The 22,603-nt window shown below is 43.6% G+C and overlaps 1 long non-coding RNA gene across 1 annotated transcript in view; it reads left to right on the forward strand.

The window, feature by feature from the left end:
• Nucleotides 1-21,625, forward strand: part of LOC130108495 (uncharacterized) — a 31,640-nt gene extending 10,015 nt beyond the window's left edge. The window contains exons 2-3 of the long non-coding RNA XR_008809885.1: nt 1,519-1,639; nt 21,612-21,625. This is a non-coding gene — a long non-coding RNA (uncharacterized LOC130108495). The remainder of the gene's footprint in view (nt 1-1,518; nt 1,640-21,611) is intronic.
• Nucleotides 21,626-22,603: the final 978 nt, after the last annotated feature.

The raw sequence follows: 22,603 nt of genomic DNA on the forward strand, positions 1-22,603 counted from the left end.
TTTCCCCATTTTGCATCAGTGTAGCATTAAAAGTAGCACTGAAAAATGAAAAAAAAATGCAATTATAAGTGTGTTTGTGCGCAATGCATCAGTAGCCCATCCAGGGCCCCATAATGAATGCAATGCAACGTGGGATCACTGAGCCGTGCGTATGCCCCGCTCAATGCATCACTGAAAATAAACAGAGCAATGGAAATGGTTCTCATTAGTGTTGTTTTCATATTAAGTCCCTCAGACAAGGTTGACAAACCCAGCTCCCTGTGCCAAGCTCCTTGGGGACCATTGCTTCAATACAGCTAGGGCAAACAACACCAGCCGATACCAATGCCATTACCATCTCCTATAGTTACTTATCCTCCCCTCCCTCCCTGCGGAGCACTGTGTCTACACAGACCAGAACAAAACGCATTGAGACCTTCCTGCAGCACGGAGAAAGAGTTTTGCTTTCATTCATCACCATTCTCACGGCCCTAAAAGGAACAAATATCTGTTCTGCATCTCCGTGCAGTGAGAATATTATCAGTGTTTGTTATGTGTGAGATGAAACTTATTCGGTTCTCCAGGGACTATCGGCTGTGTGTCTGTTTAGTGGGAATGGGAACAGGTGTGCAAGGCTTCTGGCTTACACCATGTGTTCCAGTTGTTTGATCTGCACCTGTTTCACAAGTCCTACATGTGATGATCCAAACACTTTAATAGCCATAACAGGAACACAGACTGTCCATGTGTCAGACTAGCTCTGACTCTGAATGGTCATATATCATCATGATGAACTATTAGAATATGTCACAGTGGTTATATCGAAGGTCACATGAATTAATACAGATATCCACTAGATAGAACACTGAGGACAGTTTGACAGGACGCAGAAGCAGGGCAGGCTAAGCTAACTGCTAGCCCATGCAGACCAGCAGTTCTGATAACACCGAGGGAGGTCTGGCGGTGGCCTCACCTAGAATCGACTGTGTTTTTAGTCTTGTCGTGTGGAGTGCGGGGAGGTGTGTCGAAGATGTCTGGCTTGGAGAGCTGGCATTGGATTGGCTAAGGGAGGAAACACTGAGGGGGGTCTGACAGGATGCGGAAGCGGGGCAGGCTAAGCTAACTGCTAGCCCATGCAGACCAGCAGTTCCAGCAGTCATCCTGGCTGGCGTTCGTTCCCTTGGACAGTGAAATTTTTTGGACATGTCGGATAAGGAAGTTATTGGATATGTGTTTTTGTAGTTTTGTAGTTTTTTTGTAGTTTAGATATGTGTTTTTGTAGTTTGTTGGATATGTGTTTTTGTCTTTGTGTTGCACTGTTGTGGGAAACGATATTTAGTTTAATTTCATGTACGCAAGTGCATGAAATGAAATGACAAATAATTGTTCCTGATAGACGCCATGCAACCACTCCTACTTGCATTTATGTATGGGTGTTATATGTACTCGTTTACATTAGGAATGAATATGTTGTATGTTTTAGTTTCTGTCTTGTGGCTTTGTCTCAATAGCACCAACTTTTTTTCTTTTTTTTTTCAGTTTCCCCGGCACATCAGGAGGACCTTTGCCCACCTGACCTGGGATTTGGCGGGGCACATCACACCGCTGCAGGCCACTGTAAATATCACCTTTCCTGTTATCTCCAAGACCTGCTTTTCCGGTAAATAGGGAACCGTGTAATTCAATATACTATGTCGGGCCATTTGCTTTCAGAGGGCATTGTAGGTGACATGACTTAGTGGCTTTGCAATGAATATAAAGATTAATAAGTAATGGCGATGAAAAGATGATATTTGCCTTCAGATATACCCCCTATTTCGAAGAATGCCTCTGATCACAATGAAACTGTTGATGCAGAATGGGTAGCACAGAACGTATAACAACACAGAACAAACCACCACTGTGGATTATTATTATTATTTTGTTTTTGGTCCATTTCTGGTGTTTCTTTCCTTTGCATTCAAATCCCAAATTTAGATGCTGCTGATTATTTTTTGCTTTGCTATTAACATTCTTTTTTTTTAAGCTTTGCATATTATTTTTAATGATGCAAAATTGAGGATTATCAAAAATGGACAAAAATAAACGCTTGGGGAAATTAATCACACAACCACGACGTGATTTGGCACATAACACTGCTAGAAGTTTTGAGGATGTCTCCGGCAGGCTCGCATGCTACAGTTTATAGACAATAAGGCTAATATTGCACAGCATATCCCTCAGTCTGAAATGAAATGGCATTTTGTCCTCCTCTGTAATTCCACTGTAGGTTCCCCTTGGCATTTTTTATTTGTCCTGTTTGTGTTCTCTCTCACACGCTTTAATATCATGGTATTGCTTCAATTTGAGCAGCAAGATAAAGTTCTATTTCATTTTGTGGGATTAAGTTACTGGGTAGTGCACGTCTCAAGGTATTTGTTGTCTTTTGTTTTATCTATGAATTATTTAGAAGCTTCAAAAATAGAGAAGGGGTTTAGAAGACTCCACATTCTGTCTTTTTCAGCAATCTCAGTCAGATGTTTAATTTGGCCTGCTACTGTGGAATAGCATTCACCGCAGCTGGGATTAGGTGGCTGGCTATGTAATTTCCCTGAAGGAGGTGAATGTTGAATTGGAGCATAATGATAAAGAAAGAGCTGAATATTTTAAACTGGGGAATATGAACTCATGATTGCAGCGTGCGGTTGAAGTTGTCATGGATTTTAGCTTTAATACGACTTATTGTGGGGGAAAGACACAGTGGCACTGTAACAAAACACACACACACACACACACACACACACACACACACACACACACACACACACACACACACACACACACAACATAGACAGACACCTCCAGAGTCATTTCATAAAATTCCCAAGTAGAGTCTGAGTTAATGATCCACTCATAATAATAATAAATTATAAAATATTATCCATTTTGGACAATATTTTATTATTTATAAATTACGTTAAAGTTCACCGTGTCTATTAATGAAAGATTAAAGATTTCCTGTTTTTCTTTACACTCCATAACACTTTTTAAAAATGCTAATGGACTTCAACGAGCACCTGAGCAAGGATAAAAGTGCCCTAATTCTTGCTCAAAAGGTCACTGAGATGAGTTATAGTGGTATAAGCACCTGAAAGCTATTCCCTTGTTAGATTTGACAAAGGGAGGCTGCCATTTTCCCCTTTAAAAATAGTGTTGGGTAATAAATGATCATTTGTGGGATGTGGTAGCTACCGGCGGTGACTTTTCCTCTGACATAACTTTACTGCTGGTTGATTTACATCCTGAAAGTTGTCCCCAAAATGTTTAAAATGAGCATTTTATTCATGATCCACAACAGACGGGGGTGACACACTCACAAGAGTCCGGACAGTATTATGCTTCTTTGGGGAAACGGCTAATTATTTGTCCATGAAAAATGCAGGCATGCCCTGTTTTTTCCCCCTCTATTTTTTCCCATTCTATCGTTCAACAACAACAACATTTGGGATTTTGAGAGAGATCCACATTTTTTTAACCAAGATCAGAACAATATGAATAATCTGCACGCCGTGGCTCTGTTTGCACACACACACACACACACACAACATCAGGTGTCCGTGCCTACATGTGAGAATGAATTATGGAGCAGACTGGTCTCCGGACAGAGATGCCCGTTGTATGATGCATGCTGTATATACAGCTCAACATATGCAACAGTCGTCCTCACCGGCACTTCAGCTCCCTGAAAGGTGCTCCTGGTGTGGATGCGGGGCTGTAGAGCAGGGATCACAGTGACAGTTTCAGGTGGAGGAGTCTATTAATAGTTTACCTTTCAGCCACGGCATTTCATCATTTCGGAGGTCCGAGGGCTTCCTGCTTCAACAAAAAAAAAGACAAAAAAAAGAAAGAAAGACAAAAAAAAAGAAGTGAAGTTATGTACCTCAATGTACCCCTTCATATTTCATGCTGTTGAGGATTATAAATAAAAGGACAGCCATTAACCTGAGCTATTAGTTACTCGGGATCCAGCGGGTGGACGGTGCTTTGTCTTTTGTCGGGCGCTGCTGTTTATCCCTCAGGAAGCATCAGGAGTACAGTCGGAGTCTGTGGGATACGGAACGAAACATGACCCCCGATGGCTGGAAGTGTTTAGAGAAAAGAGTGCGACTGAAGAGCAACAAAAGGCAAGAGCGAGTAAAAGCAATCAGTCAAAACCAGTCACAGGGGAACATCCCGATGAAACAAAGTAGGGGGTCTGGACAGCGGGGTCAGGCTGTGGGTCAGATTTAAGTAGCGGTCTACTGCTCTGGGTTTCCCCTGATGTGTAACTCTGTGGCTTTGACCACACAAACCTGCCGAGTCTCTCCCGGTCTTAGTCTCTCTTGTCCAAGACGGGAGGAAACTGGGAAGCTGAAATGCTCTCACTCTTTCCAATGGTCTGGAGTACTCCTGCGATAGATCTGCCCAACATATGCCAAACCAGCCTGTCAGTGCGTCCCGGTGTCGGGCGGATCTTTGATCTTGAACAAATAGAGAGAATAGTCTCCGAACTGTTACCCCGGGCCAGTGAGATATATGGGCATCACAAAGGGTCAAATTCTGGGGGAAGGCAGTAAAATTAAAACCTTTATTGCCATCTTTATGGCTCTGTTCCCTATGGCAATTACATTATCTGTGGAAAATGACGGCGCTTTGTGTCTCTCATCAGAGTAATCTGTAGCGCGGATGTGGCTGATGTGCTGAAAATGAAGGCGATGCATGTCGCTGGATATATTACACGAGATTTGGCCTTACTATGCCATGTCAAGGTGGTTCGCTTCAGTTTTCAAACACAAGTAAAGTCAAGCACTTTTCATATAAAAAAAAAAGATTGTGAAATATAGTGGGGGGGGAGTAAACTTTTCAAACTTCATTGTGTTTGTTTTAAATCTAGATTGACAACACTCACTTAAAATTCATGATTTTCTTTTTTTCTTTTCCTGTGACCACTCAGCCGCTAACCAGCCGAAACCCCACACATGGAATTTCCCCCACAGATTGCAACTCATCCATTTTTTAATTGTGTTCATTTTTACCTGGGTCCCACGGGGCCGGCAGCAGCGGTGGTCGTTGTCATCCGCGCGCTCTGACAGGAAGAGAGAGCGAGAGAGTGGCGCCACGCCACTTTCTACCCCAAGCCGATGTGTCAGGCTTATCACACAGCTGAGTGATCCCGAGGTGACATCCTCCACTGAATCAGTGACATTTCACGGACGGTGCAAATCTATCCATCTTTGTCAGGCGTCTGCCTCGATTTTAGCATTCCTCGAGTTAGCATATTGATCAGCAGGAAACACTCGAGTGAGGACTTCTTGTTTTCTGCGCCTTAGAGTGGGCACGCTGAGTCCACCGGACTCGGCTGTCAAAGTCCACCGCTGCAGGTCCTAATCTGGCCTGCCGAAAGTTCAGTGAAATATGATGGGCTTTAGTCATGCAGGAGTTGTCCGCTCACCAAGGACTAATTTGCTACTTCTTGTGGGGATTTTTTTTCCAGACATGCATTTTGACCTTGAGTTCAGTTACAACAAAGTTCTTCTTATGACGAGCAGAATAATTTTCAGTAAATGATCCCTCAAGTCAGTTCCTGACTCGACAACCTATTTTTAGTTGAGGAAAAAAGTAAAAAGAGTTAACTTTGGGGTGTTTTTTTTGTTGTTTTTTTTTTCCCCCCCGCATGCACATTTCTCAGCTTTCCTTTAAAGGCTTCATTATGGAATGATCGGTTTACCGGCAACAATCACGCAACCATATCAAGAGATATTTTCTAGCTTGTTAAAATGGTGTGGGTGTTTGGCACATATGTGTTCAATAAACCAAGGAGGTTTGTTTCCTTGCGCTGCCTCTCCTCACAACAATGGAGCTCTGTTCCCATCAGCTAAATTGCTCTAAGTTGCGCATTACCAACAGGCACCACCTAAGAAAGAACTCCATTTATGAAGCAACTCCTAATCACCTGTCCATGAGCACGCAAACTGTTACGGCTTCTGATGTTGTTTTAAGGGAGTGTAGTTAAATAATTGATTCAAAATGCTAAGCTTTGGGGAAAACTATAACCCCCAAAATTAGGGCGATTATTCTACTTGTGCACAAGCAAATCAACAGCGACAGAATGGCACCAGGGATTACAACATCTGCAGACTGTGGTGTCGAGGTTAACTTGTCCTGTGATTACAAAATGCATTCCCTGGGAGCAGGTGTTGCACTGACACCGTTGAAATCGTGTGCAAATGCAAGTACAAACTCAAGCAAACAAACACGCATGCACACACACACACACACACACACACAAACTGGTGTTCGCCACCACACAACAAAGACAAGAAGAGGTAGAGAAGAAAGCCTCTCCAACCATATGCTTTTCCCCTCCATGCCTATGAGACTTGTGTGAAAACATGAATGAGCAGCCTGCAAATCGATAGGGACAAGAGATCTGGTGTCTAGCAAATCCAATGCAGACTGACATGTTCTCCATGTAATCTCCTGCATTGTGCTGCGAGGGGAAAGATTATCCTCCTCTGACTGGCTGGTAAAAGGTTGCTTTGCTGTAGTTCATGTCGGCATGAAGGGAGGGAGCAGATGCCTCTCTGTAAACGGTGCTGGCTCCCCCTACTCCTCTGTCACAGGCTGGATTACGTCCGACATTATCCCCCCGTGACTCTCCAATAAAGGGCTTTCTCTCTCCTCTTCTCCTTTCAAAAATCATCGGATTTATGACACTGGATTCGGCAAAGTTCTGCGCCAATTTTGACGCCTGCTAAGTATCCTAGTAGGATTAGAAGAGGCCTCTTGATGTGTGCACTCCACTGTGTTGAGCGGTGCATTGTGGTCAGGGTTATCAAGTGAGGAAATAGCAGTGGTACACAGTGCATGATGATAAGGCTCATTATACACATCAAGTGCCGAAAGCAGAAAGTGAGGGAGAGTATATGTGTTTGTTTAGAATTAATAGAGAACACCATCACATTTGATTTGCCTCGTGCCGCCTTTTCCATCCCTTTATTTTGCATTCATAAACAGCAGATTGGAGGAGATGACTGGCTCCACTGTAGCAGGACCATTATGGCAGATGCAGAGGAAATGGTTTAGGACCTAGCCTCCTATTGCCTGAAAGAAATGACCGCTTACATTGACAGTAAATTGAAACTTAACACTGCGGCACAATTTGCAAAGGCATAATAAAAGGCAGCGGCTGGCTCAGGATGGACTTGTAAAAAAGCAGCCCACGTGCTGTAAAATGTAATGAAATACAGCAATGACTTTGCTTTGATGTAGAAATTAACAGGAAAAAAAAGTTGTCTGATATCTGATGCGAGATTTATTGTGCCGCGCTTGTATCGGCACGTGTGTACCATTGGTGTTTCTGTAGTTGTGTATGTGTCTGTGTGTGAGAGTGTGTGTGTGTGTGTGTGTGTGTATGTGTGAGAGAGAGAGAGGCAGAGAGAGACAGGGAGAGAGACAGGGAGAGAGAGAGCGAGAGAGAGACAGACAGGCAGCGAGCGAGCGAGAGAGAGAGAGAGGCAGAGAGAGAGAGAGAGAGAGAGAGAGAGAGAGAGAGAGAGAGAGAGAGAGAGAGAGAGAGAGAGAGAGATCTTAAAGTCTAGACACTGGAGGCAGACAGTCACCTTCACAGCCAGCTATCCTTCGAGAACGGTCTGGCTGCGTTTTTGCCCAGGCTGCCGGGTGGCCCGCATGTGTAACTGTAAATTCTGAGTTGCTGAAGCGGGTTGGACGAGACGCCTGCAGGGTGACTGTCTGACAGAGCGTCTGGCTTTGGGCAGGTGTGAGACTAGGAAGAGCCAGGTTAGGCTCAGTTAATGAAACCTCAACCAGTTTCTCAGCCTGCCCTTGGAGATCGCTTACATCAAAGCACCAATCAAAAACTGGTGCAGATATAATTTGTCATCAGGGATTTCCTGCTAGAGAATTATAGAGAAGATACAGGCCGATCAATACTATGGATTTTCACTGCAGTGGCTGATTGTCCAATTGCTGTGAAACATGTGCCGAGATAAAAGGGCACGCCTGCCATTTTGCAACAGACTGCCGAGTCAGCATAAGGCTTGTCAGATACTTATAGCCTACTGTGATAGAAAATTATCATGCCGCAGTATCCGAGTCCTATTTAACACATACTCCTTACACGGGATGTGATTCATCACAGAGTTCCTCTCCCTCCTTTTGAGGGGCCATCACTCTGCGTCACTGTCATGTGTGGCGTTGACCACACAATGGTTGAAAGGCGCAGACACACAAGGATTCCCACACAATCGCTCTCTTAGGAGGATGGCAGCTAGACTTGGTGAAGACATTGGCTTCTAAATATCAACAATCCTTTGAGATTTAACCCCAAAATACATTGTTATAACAACACTCAAGAGCCTATGTTATTTGCTGACCTGTTGCCCCTACTGTCTTCGTTGCTGCCTTTCCCATCCACACGGCGGCTTCTAATGATGCACACGATGAATCATCAGAACAAAACCCGCTGAAAGTTATTTTGGGCTTGTAGCGCCATGAAAAATAAACTGTTGGAACACTGTTGCTCAGGTTTTATTTCCACATGTGGTTCTCTTTTTGGTGCAATACTGATTAAAAAAAAAATTTAAAAGTTTCCACTACGCGAAATGTAGTTAGAAAAGCATCCATTGAGAATCGAATGACCCTGGCAGCTGGACGCCAGACCAACCAGTGAACTGTGGGGAGCGATTTAGATGATGACGACAACAACGACGGCGACGTTAGGAGAGGTTAGCGTCGATTCTACTATGAGTTCAGTTTCAAGCACAAATGAATGCCTATTAAACTTTGCCGGAGCACGATGAGCAAAGTGGAATTTGGGGGCTGGTGTTGCGAGGTAAGGGCTGAGGATCGCATGTGTAGTTCAGATGTTTATGGTCAGGGTCAGGGGCTGGTTAATAAATGTAGTCAATGAGGATCCTCACAAGTATAAAAAAACTGTGTATGTGCATGTGCATGTGCATGTATGCATGCGTGTGTTTGTGCACACATGCATACATGCATTGTGGGGGGTTGGGGATGTGCAGGCAAAATGATGATCTAATTCTTCAAGGGATCGAGGTCAAGTATTAGATTGATATATTTGTTTGGCAGTCCTTAACCTCATGCAGATAATTTCTTCGCCACATCAAGGCTTAAAGAAAAGCGCTCGGAAAAGTAAAAACAGCTTGTCTAAAAAAACAAACACAAAAATAGGTTCCTTTTCACCAATCAGGCCTAGTTGACGGAAAGCCAGCACATCCGTATACATATATCAAATGTGCTGACTGAAAAATATACTAACAGAGACAAAAATGAATTAAAAGGAGGAAAGACAAATTAAATAGGTCCTAGCTTATGTCATCGAGGGGAAATGAGTGTTCCTTGACCATGTGTGTCTTTATTCTCGCTGCCAGGCCGGACTGCAGACTGGGGCCAGTGTTTTGGAGGGCAGGATGCCAAGCAATGAAAATGAGAAGCTGCGGCTTAGTGACAGAAGCAATGACCCCTCGGCTCAACCGTTTTATTATATGTGAATGCACCGTTGCAGTAATGCCCCACTTTTCTTGTTTGCCTGCCTGTTTTCAACAGTATATTTTCCATGTGTCCAAGGAGGGTTGACAGTTCACACTGTAAAAATGACCCGGTGGCTGAGACCGAGGGACGAGTTCAGCAGCCGGCCTGCAGGAGTCACTGGGGGTTCTGTTTGCAGTGCGAGCTGCAAAGCTGCCGCCAAAGTTACAGATGCAGACAAGGGTTTAAAAAAAAACAACCTTAAATATTGTTACTAATGTGCTGCCCTGTTGTTGTTTGTGTTTTTGTTGTGTCCTGTTTTTTAAAAGAAAAATTGTTGATCACAAAAAAAAAAGAAACGTCATTGGGGTGTCTGGGTAGCGTGGCAGTCTATTCCATTGCCTACCAACATGGGGATTGCTGGTTCGAATCCCCGTGTTACCTCCGGCTTAGTTGGGCATCCCTACAGACACAATTGGCTGTGTCTGTGGGTGGAGAGCCGGATGTGTCCTGGTCGCTACACTAGCGCCTCCTCTGGTTGGTTAAGGCGCCTGTTCAGGGGGGAGGGGGAACTGGGGGGAATAGCATGATCCTCCCACGTACTATGTCTCCCTGGTGAAACTCCTCACTGCCAGGTGAAAAGAAGCGGCTGGCGACTGGCGACTGGTGAAAAGGGGGGAAATCCCTCCCCCTTTAAAAAACAAAAACAAAAACAAACGTCACTAACCGTCTCAGGCTGCGGCAAGGCTACAGTACAGCCCACATCCAGAGTTGACCGTGGTCTGATTGCCGACCAGAGAAGTGAAATCCCACCTCAGCCTTGATAACCAGGAGTCCCATCCATTTAGAAGAGGCATTGTTAAATCAGGATGTGACAAAAAGACTTTACTTGAGGCTCAATAGCCAATATCCAAACTGTTACAAAGATTTACATACATAAGATGTCAATGTCAGGATATATCACAGGCTTTTCCTTCACTGCTCTTATCAACCATCCTCTGCACCCTGACCCGGTGGGTTTATTGGTAGGTAGATAGAGTCGCTGTTTCCACAGATTTCCCTCATTTTTAACCCCGTGTTACCAACAGGTCCAAAAGTAGGGAAAACAGTTCAATGGCTGGTCCAGACAAAAAGGAATGACACATTATTAAAAAAAAAACCAACAACAAAAACATAAAAAATGCAAAGTTAAAGATCAACTAAAGGAGGTTGCCATTTCTTTTCCATGCTCAATCGTCCAAACGGCTGCCTGTCTCACTCGATGGCCACAGAGACGGGTATTTTGGGGGAAAATGTGCAAGGTAAAATTAATTCATGATTTAAGGTAATGAGGACTTTCGTGAGCTGTAATTGTTATTATTGCCAGGCACAAATCGAAACGCATAACCTGGTTGACTATCAGTTGCCGTTACGTGGGAAAACATGCCCTCATTGCAGATAGCTGTCTGTTGACACCCAATGTAATTGAGGAGGTAGTCGAGCTGTTGAAGGCTCTCAAAGGGGAGGACGAACACTTGATCAGAGCATTTTTATGTCTTTGGAGATGATTTGATTTCACATAATGTCTATTTTACAGCCAGATATGCCATTAATTTGCATGATAGCGAGCCAAAATGTGACATTTTTATTTAGACGTGCCCACAATGTTTGGAGAACAACTGGGTGGTGTTTTTTTTCCTTTTTCTTTTTTCTTTTCCTTCTGTCAGTCTTTCGGAGCGGTGGCGTCTCATTATATCATATATAACAGAGCAGTGAATAGCTGCCTCTCTCCTCACATTGCTGTGTCAGGTCAATGTGCCATTTTTTAAGTGGTGACGGGAGGGGGGGGTGATACTGTTGACAGCGAGATGATGATTTCACGTTTAACTCTTTGGTGTTGTTTACCAACAGTAGAAACAAACACGGGGAAGGGAGGGGGGGAAACTCACCCCGCCCTGTGCATCGTTTGACACACTTATATCATTTGGCCAGATAAATAACAAACAATTGTGGTATGAACAACTTTACTGGGTTTGTGCCTCCAAACCGCTGGGGGAGATGCAATGTGCGGGTTTGGGGAGATAAGATTTAATGAGTGTATTTTGTTACAGTTGATTATAGCCTCTTCCACAGTTTCGGTGTTGTCTGAATACCCACGTTGACACATCACTCAACCACAAACAAATTTCTCTACTTACTGGACCAAGGCGTTCATCTGCCTACACGTCAGCGGTTGAAAAGCAAATACACAGGTTTAGACAAATATCCAAAGCGCAAGCCCACGCGCTCTCTGCCGCTAGCCCAGGCTGGCGGTCAGGGCAAGTCGGTGCTTGGTGCCTGAGCCGCTGAAGCGGGAACAAGGGCCTTCTTTCCCATGAACTGAAGCCAAGTGCCAGCACTTAAGGTGAAGGGCCGAGGCGCTGGAGAAGTAATTTAATCTGAGGCGCTGCCCAATTCCCTGGGCGGCCGAGTTTAAGAAAGGTCACACAGAGAAACAGGCAGTGGTGACCCCTTCCCAATTACGAGCGCTACAGCAGAACATATCACAGCACCGTCCAAAGTGACAGTCATTTAGCAGCAACTCATCTGAAGGGAGGAAGTGGGAGATGGATGATAAGGAAATAAAAAATGATTTGCCAGGACCTGTTAGCCACTTCCCTACACGGGGCCTGCTGCCTCCCTCCAGCTCCTCCCCTGTCTCATTCACACGCAGTCATACACCCTTTCTCTCTCTCTCTCTCTCTCTCTCTCTCTCTCTCTCTCTCTCTCTCTCTCTCTCTCTCTCTCTCTCTCTCTCTCTCTCTCTCTCTCTCTCTCTCTCTCTCTCTCTCCCTGTGTCTCATCTTTCTCTTTTTCTCTCTCTTTCCTCTTGCTCGTCCTCCTCGCTCAAATCTCTTCCCACCCCCAGCCACCCCTGCTGCCCATCTCCCTCCTGCTCCACAGACACGTGACGACTCCGCATGATTATTGGCGCAATCACTCATGTAACAGCCTGCCCAGCTTTCCGTGGGGGCTCCAGTATTTGTCACTGTCACTTCCCCAAGTGCTCCGCCATTGTCTTGGAAATTGTATGTGTAAGGCAAGAGATGCCTGTGACCCACTTCGACAAGGGAGCCAGCGATGTGAGGGCGCTCATCACACAAAAAAACAGCAGTTTGATGTGTCCTATTATGTGTCCCAGCAAGAGCCATAAATAATTGTGACAAGTTTTTTGTTGCGCGTGAAAGTCCTTGACTCTGCCTCCTGTTCCAGCACCTCCTCCCTCGTATGGAGGCGCTGCCAAGCACCCCTGATGATAGATGGCACAGTGCAGCAAATGACAACGGGATAGATTTTTAGTTTGTGCTTTGGAAGGGATCAGTAATGGTGCTTTGCTGTACAAAGCAATAAAGGAGAAGGACAAGAAACGGAGGGGGTAGAAAGAGGGGGAAAAAACAATGCAAAAAAAAAAGATCCATTGATGCAGGCCGGAGAGGGAAGAATGATGGTCACTGACGCATGATTTTTGGGCGTTTGAGCACTTAGATATATGAGATCTGGATTTGTCAAAACTGCACGGTGGCATAGTGGGTGACTACTGACCACAAAAAGACGCGAGGAATACACTTGATTGAATTATAAAGAAAGGGCACTGTCCTCTCTACTAAGTGGAGAAGAATAGGTTGATATAATCCATTGCAGCTGCATCCTATTTTTTTTTCTTCCGCATAACCCTGACAAACATTTGGCATATGCACTTGTTCAGCTGCTTATTTTAGTTGATTGTTTTTCATTTCCTGGATCTTCTCCCACCTTCCTAACTTGAGCTTTCTGTCTGCTTAGCAATGAAGATTCCCAGTGAATAATCAACATGGACGTTAGATGAAGTACCACCTGCAGCTCCTGGGTGCCAGGCGGGCAGGATACTGGTAGGCAGTATGATCAGTCTTGGTAATGAGCACAAGGCTGACATACATGCTCTGAATTATATGACTCGGGGGCCTGGGCACCCTCAAACCATGCCTCAGCCATTAGTTTAATATTCTCTCCTTATCGCGGAGTCAAGCTGTGAAGTTTTAACAATGTCATCATTCCCCCTTTTCCCCCCTCTAAATTGCACCACCTCCATAGCACCATAGTGTGGGTGATGTGATAGAAGAAATTGGAGGTTTTTCTGGGCACGATGACTTAATGCGATCCTCGAGTTAAATGCACGTGGGGATGTTCCTTTGCACGGTTCGCTCATCAGCACGTCCGACGCTTAGCGCGCCTCGTTGGGAACCTGGTTCACAGGGACGACATTTAAAACACTTATTGATCCCAATAGCTTATCACAGCCCATCAAGTGTACCCTGAGTGATAAAGCACCGCGTAAGCACATTTCTTGTTTGTGTTCTTATGTTGGCCGCAGATGTTTCTGCTAATGTATTCCCCTTCCTCAATCACATTTATTAATTTGTCTCATAAGAGCACTGCAGCAGCAATAATCATTCATGTTGTTGCATCCGATAGCGAAGAAGTCCGCTTCCGTTAAAATCCATCATGTACATCAACACACATTACTGAGATAATTAAACAGGAGGTAATGCCTGCAGATATCATAAAATATCAAGTGGTGATCAAACTCCCCTTAATGCAGCACAGCCCCATGCCCTATGGAAGTGCTGCACCGGACAAGATATCAGGTGAAAAAAATCTCCAGTGTACACATGCAAACGCAATTTGTCTGTCTTAGCATATCTGTATCATACACTATAAAAATGAGTAATTATTTGAAAAATACTGATTACAACTAGCTGAGAAAGTGGCATTAAAATAATTACTCCTGAGCCCTTTCAGAGTTTGTACATTTAGCGCTGTACCACTATTAGGAATAATCTGTCCAATTAAAGGTTGTGTAATTAATTAAGTGCACATTCTGTGAAGAGGCGAGGGGAGAGAATTTATCAACCTGCTGAAATATGACCTATCGTGTCCAAAAGACTAATATGTTTAAACAAAAGATGAAAATTGATGACAACATTATTTGTAACAAAATGCTCACTGTGCAACAATGATGCATCTGTACTTGGATTCAGCTTCGTCGCATTGTCCTCACAAAAGCCATGATGTATTACCCTTGGCCGCCTGGCAATAACTTTCAATGAAGGGCGCTTTGCCTATCTGGAGCTACTTTGTCCCACTTCAAATCTCGCGTCGTCACTGTAAGCAACGTCCACTAGATCGAGCTGGGGGAGCATTTAAATATATTTTTTTCCAACATTAATACTACCTAAACCTCCATGCAGAGGCTTTGTATATATAGCAGCCACCTAATTTCCACCAAGGAGCTGAATCAAGTTTGGCATTGAGTGGACATCCTGAGACCACCACCCAAAAGTGTAGTAGAGCAGAAATCATCTCGCTGTGCAAACCTGTCGGGTCATTTCTGTTGTAGCACAAAAAACTGAGCCAATGTCCTCCTGTGTGTGTGTGTGTGTGTGTGTGTGTGTGTGTGTGTGTGTGTGTGTGTGTGTGTGTGTGTGTGTGTGTGTGTGTGTTTGTGTGTGTGTGTGCTTGTATGCAAGAGAGAGCGTATGATGCCAAGTGCACATTCTTTCACCTGCCATTACAGCATGTTGCCAGCACTACATATGGCATTGATCAACACTTGAAAGAGCAGGCAGCACTTCTCAACATTTACCAAAGCGCATGTGCAAACACACACACACACACTACTAGTCTGACCATGACATTCGTACAATACGGATGTATTGCATAGTATATAAGTATTCAAAACTAAGTCAGTAACTAATGACAATAATCTATGTTATAAACATATATAATTCAATAACCTGATGCTGAACTCACCATTTGCATCATTCATTCTTGGGCCATTTTATTTTCTCCATAAGTAAATATTTATTATTGTTTCCCATGGTCAAAAACAAGGGAGAAGAAATGCCCTATCCCATTAACTATTAAACCATCCAGGGGTGGGCCATCTTACCCAGAAAGGGCCGGTGTGGGTGCAGGTTTTTGTCCCAACCAAGCAGTTACACACCTGAACCCACTAATCAACCAGTAGAGTCTTTGCTGAGGAGCTTGATTAGGAGACACAGGTGTGTAACTGCTTGGTTGGAACAAAGACCTGCACCCACACCGGCCCTTTCTGGGTAAGATTGCCCACCCTGGTACCATACAGAGGTAAAGCTCTATTAAAACAACAAATTGAAAAATTCAGACAATATGACTGAGATCACATTGGCAGTGTGCATTCCCTGGTTTAGAAATGACAGAAAAAAAGATAATACTAAACCTAGTTTCACATAGACACAGACAAATACTGTATGATCCCAGCATTAGTAGATGGATGGATGGATGGATAGATACATACATACATATTAAAATACATATATGTACATAAATACATACAAAGATACATACATACATAAAGATATACATACATAAATGCATACATACAAATATTCATACACACATAGATACATACATTGATACATACATACATTCATATAGACATACATACAAAGATACATATATACACACATACATACATATAAAGATACATAAATACGTAAATACATACATTCATAGATCTGAGGGGTTGCAGGCGGTGTTACCACTACAACTACACCCTCCAAACTGCCATTGGGAGGAGCCCGGCTGACAGCTTCCTGCTAAGGGAGAGAGGGAGTGAGGCTGAGAGGAAAGGGAGACATAAATCCTATGTCCTATATAAAAAGAAATACTATCCATGTCAAGGAAAGGTGGGATGCCCTAAAATGAATGATAACAGACTCATTAAAAATAACGGCTGCCTAAATGATGAATGGCTTGCCTCCTGAAAAGAGCACAGGACAATGGCCCCAACAAATTAAGACTGCGGCGCTCCGTTTAAAGGTGTTATTGGCCCCTCTCACCAAAATATCAACCAGCAACGACACTGTGTCCAGTTCATTATTATAGTCCTCATGGTCCCTCAGAACATACGCATTATCTACCCATTCACTTCAATGGTAATGGTTTAATAGTTGAGCAGTTTCTACCAATCACACTGCCTTGTGTGATGTTTGTGTACAATTTGGATAATTTAATCTGAAAATCTAAATTTAAATTTGTCGCTGGTGAGGAGGGAATTATTGGCTTTAAGAAAGCCATTCGAATATAATGTGAGGTTAAACCCAATAAACCACCTAATTTATTCCACCTCAGCTGGCATTTGCAAATAAGCGGTAACAAAGATGCTGCCGGGGGTTTGGCATTACAAACACGTCGACATTAAACATTTTAACCTGGCACCAGGCATTCAAACCGGCGGTCGGTGTCTGATGTGGATCTCACATACCTGATGATGACAGTAAACTATCTCAACACACGAAAAACCATACACATCTTCTTCTCTTTCTTTCTTTTTTTTTTACTGTAAAAACTCAGCTAGCGTTCATCGAGTATAAACATTTACATTGCTGTGACATAAACAGAGTCCGCCCCTGTAAATACCCCAGGGAAGAGACAGAAGCCGGGTCTGTCGCAGGGGCGGGGGTGGCCGGGGGGGGGGTATGTGGGGGGGGGGGGTTTACATCTCGTACAAGTTCCTGAGTTTTGAATACTGATAGATGTCCGGTCCACAGCAGACTTGATGGGGAAGACATGTCAGTGAGCGCAGCCTAGGCCTGTCTCTTCTGTAAACAGTGACATTCCACACGCATGAGAACATCATCTGGCAAAACCTTAGTCGTGATTTCAAAGACCCGCAATGACAAGAAATATGGAGCTCACCCAGAAAAATGGGGTGTTTTTGGCACCAGCATGAATCACAAGCCTTCCACTGTTTAGAGCAGTGTTTCACAGGCTAGCCATCAGGGGGGGCAACAAGGACAGCTTTGCTGGACCCCTCGCCCTCACTAGGGGTAGACTGGAGGTAGGAGAGATTTTTTTTTCTTTCTTTCCTTAAGTCACAGGGTGTGTGGTGGGGATAGTCTGAAGTAATGAGAAGCTGTTGAATTTAAATGATTTTTGAAATGGGCCATGGCCAAAATAACATTGCTCCCGGTGATAAAATGAAACAAAAGTAATAGTCAAAGATGTTCTCTCTGTAAGTTAAGGGTTGTAATACAGTTAGGAACATAATTATGATGTAAACCAATGATTTATGTGAAAGACTGAAGATCCAGCTCTGGTCTACATATGACTATCAGTTTTTAATCAGAATTCCCTCATCATAGACGATTTCACGAATGCCGCCACTGAAACTTGTTGCGCACCCAATGGGGCGTCTGGGTAGCATAGCGGTCTATTCCGTTGCCTACCTACACAGGGATCAAGGGTTCAAATCCCTGCATTGCCTCCAGCTTGGTCGGCGTCCCTACAGATACAATTGACCGTGTCTGCAGGTGGGAAGCCGGATGTGGGTATGTGTCCTGGTCGCTACACTAGCACCTCCTCTGGTCAGTCGGGGCACTTTTTCGGGGGGAGGGGGAACTGGGGAGAGTAACGTGATCCTCCCATCTGCTATGTACCCCTAGAGAAACTCCTCACTGTCAGGCGAAAAGAAGTAGCTGGCGACTCCACATGTATCAGAGGAGGCATGTGGCAGTCTGCAGCCCTCCCCGGATCGGCAGAGGGGGTGGAACAGCGACCGGGATGGATTGGAAGAGTGGGGTAATTGGCCGTATACAACTGGGAAGAAAAAAAAAAGGGGGGGAGACAACACAATGGGCATGCAGGCCATTATGTCAATAAATTTCCTACAGCATATTCCTGCGCTTAAGGACACTGTTGGCCTAACTCGCACTTGCTGCCTTCCGGGTCACTTTCCACCATCTTGTTGGTGGAAGTGCATATCAGCTTTCACGTTTTGCCTCTTCTGTATTTAAGAGTAACACCGGTGGAGCATCTCAGCACTGGGCTGAAGATTTTCTCCTAAATGGTCAAACACGCCTGAAACGTTCCTTATGGGCTCTCGGCTTTGCAAGCTACCAAGCCATGCATGTATTTATATTAAATTTATTTTCCATTTAAACAAAAGACAGGCAGATACATTGAGGCCACCTAGTAGTTGAAAGGTTGATGTTCCAGCAGTGGAGCTTCTGATGAAAGATAACATAAAGGGTTTATCAGACTTCTCCCTTGAAAGGTATTCAAAACTACCCATATTAGCAACTACATAACACATTAATTACCATAATACAAATTCATGGACGGTTGCTTGTGATATTGTAAAAACTACAGTGAACTACATACATTTACATGCTTCTATTTTCACAGTGATGACTGATTTTAATCCTCAGCAAGTCTAGTGCCTCTCAGTCCTCTCTGTTCATTTGCATTGTTGCCTCAGATCACCTGATTTCTGGTAAAAGCTTATGCTGTCACACTACATTTACATCTAGCTCTCTTGATATGGAAAGGATAAGTCGATCATTCTCTCCGGCTGTTCTCATACAGGGAAGTAAGCAGGGGGTCATTTTATATATATACGTATAAATAAAAGAATAACAGAAAGAAAGAAAATTAGTGCAATGCATGATAGTGCCCATAGTGCACTTTAAGTCTTTTTGGGTATACATCTTCAATAAAGTACAGTAGCACATTATTGCTTAGTGATGTTATCTAAAATCAAAATGTCAGCCCCTAAGTGCACATTGTTATTAGATATGAATTTCGGTATTCATTCTTTGTTGGGTAATATTGTATGTACAGTACAGTTTGAAATGTGATTGCTTTACACAAGCAATGACCCTGCAACAACCCTGCAACAAACAGTGACCCTGCAGAAGGCAATGACCCTGCAACAAGCAGTGACCCTGCAACAACCCTGCAACAAGCAATGACCCTGCAACAAGCAATGACCCTGCAACAAATAATGACCCTGCAACAACCCTGCAACAAACAATGACCCTGCAACAAGCAATGACCCTGCAACAAACAATGACCCTGCAACCCTGCAATAAACAATGACCCTGCGACAATGACTCTGCAACAAACAATGACCCTGCAACCCTGCAATATACAATGACCCTGCAACAAGCAATGACCCCACAACAAACAATGACCCTGCAACCTTGCAATAAACAATTACCCTGCAACAAGCAATGGCCCTGCAACAAACAATGACCCTGCAACAAGCAATGACCCCACAACAAACAATGACCCTGCAACCCTGCAATAAACAATGACCCTGCAACAATGACCCTGCAACAAACAATAACCCTGCAACAATGACTGCAACAAACAATGACCCTGCAACAAGCAATGACCCCACAACAAACAATGACCCTGCAACCTTGCAATAAACAATTACCCTGCAACAAGCAATGACCCTGCAACAAACAATGACCCCGCAACAAACAATGAGCCTGCAACAAGCAATGACCCCACAACAAACAATGACCCTGCAACCTTACAACAAACAATGACCCTGCGACAAGCAATGACCCTGCAATAAACAATGACCCTGCAAAAAACAATGACCCTGTAATTTTTGCAATGACTTGAAACAAAGTCATTTAAACAAAATAGTACTTTCCATTAAGTTTTGGAGAAGAGTTGCGAGGGAAGATGATGGGGGTTCCTAGGTAATTCAAGCTCTTGTACTGCTTGATTATATGTAGCAATGCGGTGATAAGGCTTCATTGAAATTTACAACAAGCAATCTCTACCATATGGACTCACCAAATGGAGATCACAGACTGGCAAAAGCAATCAGCTTTTTAATTAACAGAATTAACAGTGCGATGTTAAACCATAATGACAGCAATAAAAACAGTTGATGTGACAATCAAAGTGCACAAAAAACATTCATAACCATTATTTTCATTAGTCTAAGAGAAAGAGAATACCAGTGAGTGCGGTTTCATTGGAGAGGGATCTCGGACCCCCCTGTAATCACATTTGAATTAGCTGCAGACACTGAGATTACTCTGATAGGCCTATAAAACATGGGGTCACAGAGAACAGTCATTTAGGTTTATCTTGGACACTTCATTTTATGTTCCCCTGTTCTCTGAAGAAAATGGTGGAATGTCGTCAGCGGTGATAAACATCCAGCATTTGGGAACGATCCTAAATTTGAGACAAGGCCTAAATCTACCAGGTTGGCTAATCTACCAAGCTCCATCTTCCTAAATGCCTTCGCTGCATTACAGCAAGAGATCCGATCAGCAAGAGAGAGACACTGGCAGAAAATAGGTGCTTCTTAACCATAAAACACATGTGCACTCCACAAAAAAACAAAACAAAAAAAAGAAAGCAGTACATTCGTACATACATACACATGCACACCTACACAAAGTCTGACTCCCACACACAGAGATAAACCACAGCACCATAGCCAGGACCATACCCGCGGCAAACGTGCACAAAAGAAAGTCAAATTATTAGAAATAATGAAAAGCCATCAATAAGAATTCTGCAGAGACTCGTTTCATTCTGTTTTCAACAGCGCTTTTCAGCCCATTATTTTCTGTAAATGTTAACATCACCAAGCCTGCCTATTGATTCTATTATTTTTGACCTTGCATTAGTGTCGGCTAATCTCGCATGCTATAAAATTTCATTTCATAGTGAAAAATACTCCAAGGCCCTAAGGGTGAGTTATACACAGGTTGTGGCACCCCTGGGATTCATAAGTGCACATGCGGGTAAACAAACCGTACATTTAATGTTTCTTAGATGAGTGAGCAGCACCGAAGGTTTCATTTCTTCCTAAACCTTAGGGGTTTTTTTTTGGATTCCTTTCCTTTTTGTCTGGTGAGCTAAAGTGTGGGTTGGGTAGAGCGGCTCATTCAAAGATGAATGCTAGCATCTTTCAGAAGGATATTGTATTTTCAGATCCATATGGGGGGCTTGGGAAGAATGCTGATCTGGTGAAGCCAAATACCACCGCCAATGCACAAAAAGCCACGGAAGATTGTTACATTTTTCAGGTCACATTCAGGAATGACCCGAGTGTGACCTGGATGGAAGAAAGAACGGGGGGAAAAAAAGCAGCGCATGCACCGCATGGGCTTATTATCCAACAAACATAAAATAAACACCAACAGTAGTCGCCACTAGTTAATAGCAGAGCTGATAAAATTGTGTGACTAGTAGTTATAAATGGTATATTCATTCATTCATTATCCAAACCACTTATCCTTACTCAGGATCACAGGGATGCTGGAGCCTATCCCAGCAGGCGGGGAGACACCGTGGACAGGCCGCTAGGCCATCACAGGGTACACACACACACACACACACACACACACACACACACACACACCCCTAGGGACAATTTGGTACAGCCGATTCACCTGACCTACATGTCTTTGGACTGTGGGAGGAAACTGGAGCACCCGGAGGAAACCCACGCAGACACGGGGAGAACATAAAAACTCCACACAGAGGACGACCCAGGACAACCCACAAGGTTGGACTACCCCAGGGCTCAAACCCAGGAACTTCTTGCTGTGAGGCAACCGCGCTAACCACTGCACCACCATGCCGCCATACAAGATTTTGGTATCGGAAGCATTCTTGTTTCTGTCCGTTTGCGTTTTATTCTGAGTAGTAGTTTTTCATACATTATGTATGAAAAACAGTTATGCTCTTTCTTATCGATCATTATTCTGAGAGAGACGACAACAGAAACTCCAAGACTTGCCCTGTTTATACATAAAATGTGAAAATACCTGAAACTGTTATAAACCCTTCTAAAACCATGAAATAGACACTGAATTATGTTTTTGTTTTTTTTGGTTTTTGTTCATAATGTTTAGAAAAAAAATGTCATCGTGTCAAGTACATCTGAGATTACCTGAGTTGTTCCCGGTCACATATTTGTGGAAACTTGACAGATGGACCTGCCTCATGTTACTGAGGTATTGAGAAGGCCCATAAAGTCTGTTCAGGACACAATCCAGAGGGCCGACCTCAAAGCTGAAATCTTATCTATCCTTTTTGTTTCCCGGAGCATTTTATAAACACAGCTCATCTTCCTTTGTGGGGTTTTTTTTTTTTGCACTACTCCACATATGTATTTTTTATGTCTCTCCCACCTTATTGCACTCTTCAATTTAGAACATTTGACAAAGACATGCTAGAGCACTTTTCTACGTTCCAAAATTAGAGAGAGAGAAATAGAGAAAGAGGGAGAGAG

Source organism: Lampris incognitus, chromosome 2 (assembly GCF_029633865.1).
Source record: "Lampris incognitus isolate fLamInc1 chromosome 2, fLamInc1.hap2, whole genome shotgun sequence".
NCBI classification, from domain to species: domain Eukaryota; kingdom Metazoa; phylum Chordata; class Actinopteri; order Lampriformes; family Lampridae; genus Lampris; species Lampris incognitus.